This window comes from Mustela putorius, unplaced genomic scaffold, assembly GCF_011764305.1.
Source record: "Mustela putorius furo isolate JIRA1106 unplaced genomic scaffold, ASM1176430v1.1 tig00537227_pilon_pilon_pilon, whole genome shotgun sequence".
In the NCBI taxonomy this organism is placed as follows: Eukaryota; Metazoa; Chordata; class Mammalia; order Carnivora; family Mustelidae; genus Mustela; species Mustela putorius.
The window spans coordinates 6571636-6582855 of record NW_025422368.1 but is presented as its reverse complement, the minus strand read 5'-3'; positions in this window follow the sequence as shown (position 1 = coordinate 6582855).

The following is an 11220-nucleotide window of genomic DNA, read 5'->3' as shown; positions in this document are numbered from 1 at the left end:
TCCCTTGGAGGCCTGGCCAGCGGTTCCCTCAATCACAGCTGTAGCTCGCCCTTCCTTTGGCAGCCTCTTCCGCGCCAGGGTCCCACTTCAGCTCGCGCCTTGGCGCCTTCGACATCTTAGTCCTTCGAAGTCCAACTCTTGTCCATGCCAAATCTCCACTTGGATTCCTAAACCCAGGACAGAGCTTGAGGCAAGAGAGGGGAGGAATTAGGAAAATCCGTTTCCATCATTTATCAGCCATATATAATTACAAACTATATACTTCGGTAAATCATTACTCTCTTGGAGCCTTATCTATAAAATGGGAATTTGGGTTTTTTAAGATTTTTTTTTTAAGGGTCATCTGAGTGGATCAGTCCTTTAAGGGTCTGCCTTCAGCTCGTGGCATGATCCTGGAGGCCCTGGATCCAGCCGACCAGCGCTCCCAGCTCAGCAGGGAATCTGCTCCTCCCTCTCTCCCTGTTCCTCCCCTAACACCCCCACCCCCACTTGTGCTCGCGCTGTCTCTCTCTCTCTCACTCTCTCAAATAAATAAATAAAATCTAGAAAACAAGAACTTTTTTAAAAAGATATGTTTATTTGAGAGAAAGCACATGTGCATGAGGGGGGCAGTTTGCAGAGGGAGAGAGAAACCTCCAGCCAACTCCAGTGTGGGGATCCCACGCTGGGCTCTATCCCAGGACCCTGAGATCATGACCTGAGCCCAAATCAAGTCAGCTGCTCAACGACTGAGCCACCGAGGCGCCCCTTTAAAATTTTATTTTTAACTAATCTCTGCACCCAAAGTGGGTCTTGATCCCACAATCCTGAGATCAAGAGTGGCACTCGCTACCCACTGAGCCAGCCAGGTGCTCCTAAAATGGGAATTTTAAAAGACTCTACTAAAATAAAATTAATATAAAATATTTTTAAAAATTAAATAGGGATAAAATTATCTGCCTCGTCTTTCTCACAAGATTTTAAGGCTCAGATAGAAAAATGTTCGAAAATGGGAAATGAGAAAGGGTCTGATTATTCTGCCATGTATGATTCTCTGTTATGCCCACCTGGCCTATTATTTGGCCTTTGGGGCCTCTTCACCTGACTTCTCGCTTCAAGTAGCCAGTGTTTTCACCCCTATCCACATTTCCTCTCCTGGGGCTCCTGTGTGGTTAAGTTGGTTTATTAGCTGCCTTCGTCTTTGGTCATGATCCCAGGGTCCTGGGATGGGTCACGTTGGGCTCCCTGCTCTGTGGGCAGCCTGCTTCTCCTCTACCACTTGTGCCCTCTAGCTCTCTCTCTGTCTCCCAAATAAATAAATTATAATCTTTTTTAAAAATTTCCTCTCCAACCTGAAGCCAGTACTGCCATTTACCTCTAAGAATAATATATTCACGGGCCACATACTGAAATACAAAAAACAATTGAGAAAAAAAAATTATGAAATTTTGAAATTTGTCTTTAAAAAAAGGGAAGGAGGGCACCTGGGTGGCTCCATCCCTTAAGCATCTGCCTTCCGCTCAGATCATGATCCCAGGTCCTGAGATCCAGTCCTGCTCCTTGGGGAGCCTGCCTCTCCCTCTGACCTTCCTCCCACTCGTTCTCTCAATCTCTCTCTCTCTCTTTCTCTCTCTCTCAAATAAATAAATAAAATCTTAAGAAAAAAAAGAAATTCTGAAATTTGTATGCATCTATGTGCATTATAAATTTTTATACTTTGGAATGGAAGGCTTTGTCCTTCATTTTATTTTGGAATGCAAACAAACTTGGACACCAACCAAGTAAGCTGAAGAAATGTGCTAATCTGGATCCATCTCTGGGTCCATTCAGCCCTGCAGGCCTCTACAGTCCTGTGTGTGGCTGGTGTGTTCATCTGGCCGTCTGAATTCCACTGCCGCTTGCTAGAGGACAGAGTCACCAGCCCCCCCCCCACTTTTTTTTGCTCCTCAACATCAGCACCTTATACATAGGCTCTCTTATAGGTCGATAGACTGTCTGGTCCTTAAAAATGATTCCAGGCTCTTAGTCCATAGATAGGAAACATGAGCTAGTCCTAGGCATATGGGAAACACTCAATTATTGAATTCTTTAACTTACAAGACATCAGAGCAGGAAGGGGTCATAAAAATGATCTAATTAGCTGCTATCCTTTTCGTAATTTTAACAGCAAGCACCCATAGCATTTACTAGGTGCCAAGTTCTCTTCAAAGCCTTTGCCATAAAATAACTCATCAATCCTCATAAAGCTGCCCAATGCTATTATTATCACGCTCACCTTAGACACGGGAAAAATGAAGGCACAGTGGGGTCCAATAATGGAGACTTTGAGACAGTGGTTCTCAGACTTACTCCAAGCCCCTGGAAGAAATGATACTTTTAGCAACACACGATGAAATAATAACATATTAAAATAACTACTCAGCTTGTGCTCTGCTAGATCTGACAGAGTCTAGAATCCCAGGCACCAGCGATTGAGGGAGAAAAAAATTGGAAAAACCTTAACAGTGAGAAAATGCTACCAATGTTTTTTTTCTTTGAAGTAGGATAAGATGGCTATTACTGAATTTCCAGGACAGAACACCTTGATCCAACTTGGGGAACACCAGCCTCGCTGAGCCTAGTTTAAGAACCATGACAATAAGTAAAATATTCAGAAAGGACCACCCTGTGATGATGGGCACCTGGCATGGACTATTTCTATTTCTCCCCATCTAGCTTGGTCTCAATGACTTTGGTTTTTCCTATACAGACCACAGTCACCATGATGTCGTCACAACCTTTCATTTTCATGAAGAAGAAATTCCTACAAGGAGAGTGTATTACATGTAAATGCAAGTTTCATATAGCCATAAGTGTATCTGAACAACATTCTATAAATATCCAGTGTTGAAAACACCCTGTAACCAAACCAATGGATGGGCTAGGCTCAAGTCCCCTGAGCCTTCCCCGAGCTATTTGGGAAAGAGCTGAGCTATTCCCTTTCACAAAGCCCGGATTCCTTTTACAGTGCAAATAACCATTCAAGGATTTCTCTGTCTTAAAGATCGGATTTCCACCCATCACCTTTTCCCAAAAGTAAGAAAGATGTGTAAAACCCCACATTAGGGCGCCTGGGTGGCTCAGCTGTTAAGCAGCTGCCTTCAGCTCAGGTCATGATCCCAGGGTCTTGGGCTCCCTGCTCAGCGGGAAGCCTGCTTCTCCCTCTCCCACTCCCCTTGCTTGTGTTTCCTCTCTAGCGCTCTCTCTCTCTCAAATAAATAAATAAAATCTTAAAGAAAATACCACCCACATTCATTCAATTCGGCAAATTTACCCTGCCTGCTTCACTACCCCCTAGCCCGACTGCTGCTTCCACCAGCACCCCAAAGACTTGGGCTTCCTCTAGGTCTCAGGGTCAGAGGAGGCCTTGGCCACCACCAGTCCCACAACCACGACCACCCAAAAGAACGAAATGATTGCCTGTGGACTCCAGAGAGATACAGACTTCCCTTGCCCATTCCCTAGTTCCCCACCATTCATTCATTCAAACATTCCTTGCTCGAATATTTACCGAGTACCTAGTATGGCCAGGTCCCATTCTATTAATAGGCTCTACGGATACAGTAAGCAGACTGGCTCTCAGTCCTCATGGGGTTGCCTTCTAATGGGAGGAGTCAAGAAACAAAGGAACAGATGAAAAGTTAGTTGACTGGGATAAGTGCCATGATGACAATTAGGAAGAAATGGGGATGGGTAGGAAGTGACTGAGAGAGAAGCCTCAGCTGGATGGTCAGTGGCCTCTCTGAGGACGGGACGTTCACCCAGAGACCTGAATGACAAGGAATCAGCCATGCGAAGAATCTGGGTGAAGAGCATTCCAGGCAGAGGGGAAAACTCATGCAAAAAGTCCTAAGGCAATAGCAAACTCACTGTGCCCAAGAAACAGGAAGAAAGTCAGTGAGGCTGAAGGCCAGTGTGTTGGAAGAAGAGAGTACAAGATGAGGTCAAAGAGGGAGGCATGCCCTAGCTAGTAGAGCAGTTCACAGGCCAGGGTAAGGAGTTTGGATTTCATTCAAAGTGTAATGAGAAGCCTTTGGAAGATGTTAAGCTGGGAAGTGGCATGATCCGATTTATAGTTTTAAAAGATCATTGGCTGATGGGTACAGAATAAATCGAAGGATCAAGAGATGCAAAGGTACCTACTTAAGAAGCAATCACAGTGGTACAGGGAGAAAGAGCAGTGGCTTGGATAAGGATGGCAACTGTGGGCTGTTGAGGAGAAGGACTCAGGAAATGTTTTGGAGTTGGAGTACCCTCGAGCCTGCCTTGGTTCCCTCTGCATGGCTTATTCATATCAAATAATTGTCAATAACCAACAAATATTCATTGAGCAGCTACCATATTCCAGGCATGGTGCTAGGAAATGAAAGTTACAGTCCAGAGGAGAAGACAAATTACCTCTTCCTGCCCTATTGACATAGAAAGCTCTAGGTTGGGAAAGCCACTGCCCATCCCAACCCTGCCCCATTTTCAGGGCCAGAGGCACACCCCTCAACCCCACCCCTGCACTCTACTCCATTGTTGAGCTGGGGCTCGTGGGGTGGGGGGAGTGTTTACAGTTGGAGAATTGATGCCATAAAAATGAGTCCAAAGGTTCTCCTGAGATCTCAGAGCAAAGACCAGGGGAGACCAAAGCCCCAACTGTAAGAAGAGGGTGCAGCCAGGGCCACGAGAACAACAGAAACCTGTTGGCGCCCACACCACTGCTCCTTCTTCTCTGGGTCCTCAAGGCCCAGCCTGCAGAGAGCCCTAGTCAAGGCTGACTTCCTCAGCCTTCTCCACCTTTCCACATAATTCTGCAGCCCCCAAAACCTCTTGCTCCCTTAGTAGATTTCTGAGTCTCGTGTGCCCTCTGGTGGCAGGCTTCTGACATTGCAACCCATAGTTACTCTTCCCAGTTTCTCACTGCTTGATCTTCTCTGGCTTCCTGCTGGGGAGGGGGTGAGGGAGTGGGGGGCGGGGGAGGGCAGTATGGGAAATTCGGAAATCCTGGGAAATGCTGCTAATGTCATTGCATTAAAGCAAAGGGTTATGAACTGAGCCTTAGGGGCATGAACCAGTCTTCCACCTAGGGCCAGATTTGTCTTTTGTTTATAAACTGAATAAACTTTCTTTTTTTAAAAGATTTTATTTATTTATTTGACAGACAGAGATCACAAGCAGGCAGAGAGACAGGCAGAGAGAGAGAGGGAAGCAGACTCCCCACTGAGCAGAGAGCCCAACACAGGGCTCAGTCCCGGGACCCGGAGATCATGACCGGAGCCGAAGGCAGAGGCTCAACCCACTGAGCCACCCAAAAGTACCCCAGAACTATTTTTTTTTAAGATTTTATTTATTTATTTGACAGAGGGAAAGAGAGGGAGCACAGGTAGGCAGAGAGGTAAAGGGGGGCGGGGACCAGGTTCCCTGCTGAGCAGAGAGCTCCATCCCAGGACCCTGGGATCATGACCTGAGCTGAAGGCAGAGGCTTAATCCAACTGAGCCACCCAGGCAGCCCCCTGAATGAACTATTTTTGAGCACTGACTGGGAGCTGATCCCAAGTACCAACATATGCAAAGGTGACCCAAGCTCAGGCGATCAGGCTATCAGACACTCCACTAAGGACTTTGAGTCTGGAGCTGGTGACGTGAAGAAGCTAGAGCAGTTTACAATTTATTCTGCTCTGGGCAGCTGTGCCTCCAATGACAGTGGCAAAAGCCTCCAAAACCAGACCCTTCCACGGTTCCTGCTGCCTAATTTCCCTCTGTTCCTGCCTGCTTTTAAAGCCTGGCTAGTGGCACCTGGGTGGCTCAGTGGGTTAAAGCCTCTGCTTTCGGCTCAGGTCATGATCCCAGGGTCCTGGGATCGAGCCCCGTGTCGCCCCGTGTCGCCCCGTGTCGCCCTGTGTCGCCTCGTGTAGCCCCATGTCGCCCCAGGTCAGGCTCTCTGCTCAGCAGGGAGTCTGCTTCCTCCTCTCTCTCTCTGCCTGCCTCTCTGCCTACTTGTCATCTCTGTCTGTCAAATAAATAAATAAATAATGTTAAGAATAATTAAAAAAAAAAAAAAAAAGCCTGGCTAGTACTCGGGCCTTTCCATCAATTCCGTGAGCAAGTGATTCCCTGCCCTTCTAATAAATGTCATTTCTGCAAACATTAGTTGGAGTCTGTTTCTGTTTTTGCAACCAAGGAGATGACTGGTACATTGGACAATGTTCTTGGAGCCTTGGTTTCCTCCTCAGTAAAAAGGGATGATAAAATGACTTCCACGTGCAAGGCTGTTTTATTAAATGTGTGTATTAGTTAACTTATTGCTACATAACACATTACCATACATTTGGCATCTTAAAACAACACACACTTACTATCTCATAGTTTCTGTAGATCAGGAGTAGGGACACGTCTAAGCTGGGAGCTTTTGATTCCAGGATCTCACCAAGACACAAAGCATCAGCTGGGACCATGATCTCACCGAGACACAAAGCATCAGCTGGGACCATAGTCTCATCTGAGGCTTGAATGAGAAAGAATCCAACTCCAGTTCTCGTGGTTGCTGATGGGACTCAGTTCCTTCAGGTTGTTGGATGGGGGGCCTGGGCTGCTCCGACATGACAGCTTGCTTCACCAAAGCCAGCAAAGGAGAGAGTCTGCTAACGAGATGGAAGCCGTAATTTCTGATAACCTAATCACAAAAGTGTCATCCCAACACTTTTGCTGTGTTCTACAAACTAGAAGCAAATCACTAGGCCAGCCCACACACAAGATGGGAGATTACCCAAGGGCATGAATACCAGAAGAGAAGGATCATTCTGGGGCCATCTTGGAGTTATCCCACCACAATGAGGGAGCTGTTATCATTTAAGACCTTGTTCAAAATCCTACTTCCTTCGCAAGGGCTTTTCAAACCCATCAAAAATTAATTCAAGGGTGCGTGGGTGGCTCAGTGGGTTAAGCCTCTGCCTTCAGCTCAGGTCATGATCCCAGGGTTCTGGGATCGAGTCCTGCATTGGGCTCTCTGCTCAGCGGGAAGCCTGCTTCCTCCTCTCTCTCTCTCTCTCTCTGCCTGCCTCTCTGCCTACTTGTGATCTCTGTCTGTCAAATAAATAAATAAAATCTTTAAAAACTTAATTCAAATTCCCCCTTTACAAACAGAGAAGCTTAGAGGTGTACTAGATATTTGATGAAATTATTTCTAACTGTGTTGGGGAGATAATGTTATTTTGGTGCTGTAAGAAATTGTTCTTTTTGAGAAAGACCCCTGAAATATGTGGAGATAGAATATCATAATGCCCACTCTTTTCCTTAAAAAGTTTTAAGAGTAGTACGGAGAGAGTCAGAAGGTCATTCTCCCTTTGTTTCCCAATCTCCCTGACTAAGCAGTTACCATGGAAAAAGTTGCTTCGGCATGTGCCAGAAATGGTTCAGGAAGCCAGATTTATATACGTATGTAAGAGGTGAGAATATATTTAATAATACAGTTTTTTAAAGGAATGCTATTGAAAGTATCAAACGTTCTCATCTCACAAGCCCAAGAGGGCTCCTGTGTTAGGGCTGTGAATGTACACTCACAGGTAGATACAAACTCACTAAAATTCTTCCATCAATCCTGAACAAAAGAATGTGGAGTGGAGACAGTTGTCACTGATATTGTCAATAGATATTGTCGTCAATAAAAAAGTGGTATTAAGCCTATGGGACAACCCTTTCTGCATTGTGCCTGATCCTTCAGATCAGGAAGAAAAAGGATTCTGGAGAAAACCCAGGGTGTAGAACGAGCTTGCAGAAATCAGTTATCACCCTGCTGATTGCCAGGACCGTCACACAGACATGTAAGGCAGACACTCGGGACAAGTATCCTCTTTTGATTTGCTTTTGACCCAGTGGATCTCAGCCCTTAGCTCAGGACGTGGTCTCAGGGGAAGGGAAGGGAGGGGAGGAAGATGCTCAGCTTGACTCAGGCTCCATCCGTGGCTCATAGCCTCTGCAGCAGGGAGTGGGAGCCCCTGTTCACTTCCTATAGCCTCGGCCCTGGGAAAATGATGGACAACAGTGGCCTTTCCCTTTTAGGTCTCTTCTCCGGTCTCCTCCTCTTCCTCCTTTCCGTTCCCCTCCTTTCTCTCCTCCTCTCTCCAGGTGACATCCTCCATGATTAAGAAAAATGCCATGACCACTTTAACCCAGTGATCAAATTTAACATCATCAAAATTGGGACAAACTGACATCAGACGCCCCCAGTGGGATGCACTGGGAAGGACACTAGTATTCTTACCAAAAACGTTTAAACTGAATCTGACCACAAAGAATCAAATTGAGGTATATTTCTAAAACATTGGCCTGTTCTATTAAAAAATATCAATATTAGAGAAGAAAAACCCAGCTGGGAAACTGTTACGGTTTTGTTTTGTTTTGTTTTGTTTTTAAAGATTTTATTTATTTATTTGACAGAGAGAGAGAGATCACAAGCAGGCAGAGGCAGGCAGAGGGGGAAGGAGGGGAAGCAGACCCCTTGCTGAGCAGAGAGCCTCATGTGGGGCTCTATCCCAGGACCCTGAGATCATCTCCTGAACTGAAGGCAGAGGCTTAACCCACTGAGCCACTGAGCCACCCAGGCACCCCTACAGTTTTAGGGAAACTAGAGAGACATAACTAATCTGGATCCCAGATCTTTTTTTTTTTTTAAGTCGTCAGGACATTGTTGGGACAAATGAGAAAATTTGAAAAGGACTATATATCAGATAACATTGTAACAATGTTCAATTTCCTGAGCATGATAACATTTTGTGGTTATGTAGAAATGTCTGTTCTTGGTAAGCCCATGACGTAGTATTTAGGAAAGAAGTTGATGTCTGCGATCAGCTCTCAAACAGTTCAGGAAAAACACCTAACAAATATGGGGAAGTGCTAACAACCTGTGAGTCTAGGCGAAACTGGATTACTCTTGCAACTTTAAACCTACAGAAAGGTTAAAAAATTTTCAAGATAACAATGTGGTGGGGCAGGGGGAGGCGCCTGGGTGGCTCAGTCATTAAGCATCTGCCTTCAGCTCAGGTCATGATCCCAGGGTCCTGGGATCTGGCCCTGCATTGGGCTCCCTGCTCAGCAGGAAGCCTGCTTCTCCCTCTCCCACACCCCCTGCTTGTGTTCCTTCTCTCGATGTCTCGCTCTCTGTCAAATAAATAAATAAAATCTTTTTAAAAAAATAAAATTTGGGGGAAACGCCAGATGCCAGCTCAGAGTTTTAATGCCAGCAGGAAAATACTTCTGAGGAAAGTGACAATGTACCGTAGTTCCTCTAAATTTCAGGTGGGTGTTAGGGGGAGTGCAACAGTGAACATTTACTCAATACACACATTGAACGCTAGGTACCTGCCCAGCAGGTGCACTGAAAAATATTAACTGAGAAATAATTTGAGGGGCATGGGCTTGGCTCAGTTGGTTAAGCAGCTGGTTCTTGATTTTAGCTCAGGTCATGATCTCAGGGTCTTGGGATGGAGCCTCCACGTCAAGTTCCATGCTCATCAAGGATTCTGCTTGTCCCTCTCCCTCTGCCCCTCTCCATGCTTGTGTTCTCTCTCTCTCTCTCTCTCTCTCTCAAATAAATAAATAAAATCTTAAAAAAAAAAAAAAAAGAAAGAATTTGATACTTGTCATTTTCCTCTAAACATGAGATTTGTCATGGAAATTTCCAGAATTTTGTTAGATTTAAATTTTTTTACAGTTGAATTGTTTGTTGAATTGTTTTTCACTGCACAAGGATTGTCATAATCTTTTTCATGCTTAGGGCATCTTAGTGTGCCCACCCACCCACCAAGGCAAACAGACTGGGAGCTGGGAGGCAGGGAAACCAGGAAGGTAAGCATTCAAGGGGACTGAAAAATTGTAGAAAGCCCTTTGGAATTGGGTAGCAAGATATGCAGAGAGTCCAGATCTGGGAGCCCAGGGATGAAGCTAGCTGCAGTGGGAATGGAAAGTTTATACTCGAGTCTATCCTGGACTGTTCTACAGTTCATGCATTGTCATTGTTTATTTTCTTTTTGTTCTTCCTTAATATTAGGTAAAGTTTGTTTGCTTCAAGCAAATGTAAGCCTCTCAGCTATGCTGAGAAGAACCAGGACAAAGGGATTATGCTCCCCTTGGGGGAAAAGAGAGCTTTTCTGAGCTGCCCCCTTAGCCAACATGTTTTGTCGAAAATTTATTTTTCCCTACCCTCCATCTCTCTTCCCTTCACTCCTCCTGCCCTTTCCCTTCTCTATCTCACCACACAACCACCTTTCTCCATCCCAGTGTGGTAGAATGAACTCATCAGTTGGGGCTGTGAAGTCAAGGAGACCTGCATTCCAATCAATTAGAATGTGGCATGGACAAATCTTAAGACATATTCTTCCTTTCAACAAATATTCATTAACGCCTACTAGGTAGCAGGCATGGCTATAGGGACCAGGAACCAGGGTAAGTTGAGAGGACAGACAAGTGTCCTTCCCTCAGGCCATTTGCATTCTCCTTCTGGGAAGCAGATAGTAAGACAAATGAATAAGACAACTATATATCACAAAAAGTGTGTTGCAGAATCTAGTTATGTCTTATATGAATTAACTATGACATTCTGGAAGAAGGAGTACTAGGGAAACTATAAAACAGCTCAGTGGTCACCAAAGGTTGGGGGAGGCTGAACACAGAGAGATTTTAGGACAGTGAAACTAGTCTGTATGATATTATAATGATAGATATCATTACACATTTGTCAAAACCCATAGAACATCCAACACCAAGAATGAACCCTAGTGGAGATGTATACTTAGGATGCTAGTAATGCATCAAAATCAGACTCTGTCAATTTTAATAAATGTACTACACTGGTGGAGGATTTTTTTTTTTTTTAAGATTTTAATTATCGGGGCACCTCGGTGGCTCGGTGGTTTAAAGCCTCTGCCTTCGGCTCAGGTCATGATCTCAAAATCCTGGGATCGAGATTGGGCTCTCTGCTCAGCAGGGAGCCTGCTTCCTCCTCTCTCTCTGCCTGCCTCTCTGCCTACTTGTAATCTCTGTCTGTCAAATAAATAAATAAAATCTTAAAAAAAAAAAAAGATTTTAATTATCTAGTGGCGGGGTGGGGGGTGGCTCAGTAAACATCTGCAAGATACAGCTTACCCTACAATCCAGCAATTCCATCTCTAAGTATATATGTCCAAAGCAATGAATTCCTATATCAACCAAAAAACACATGTT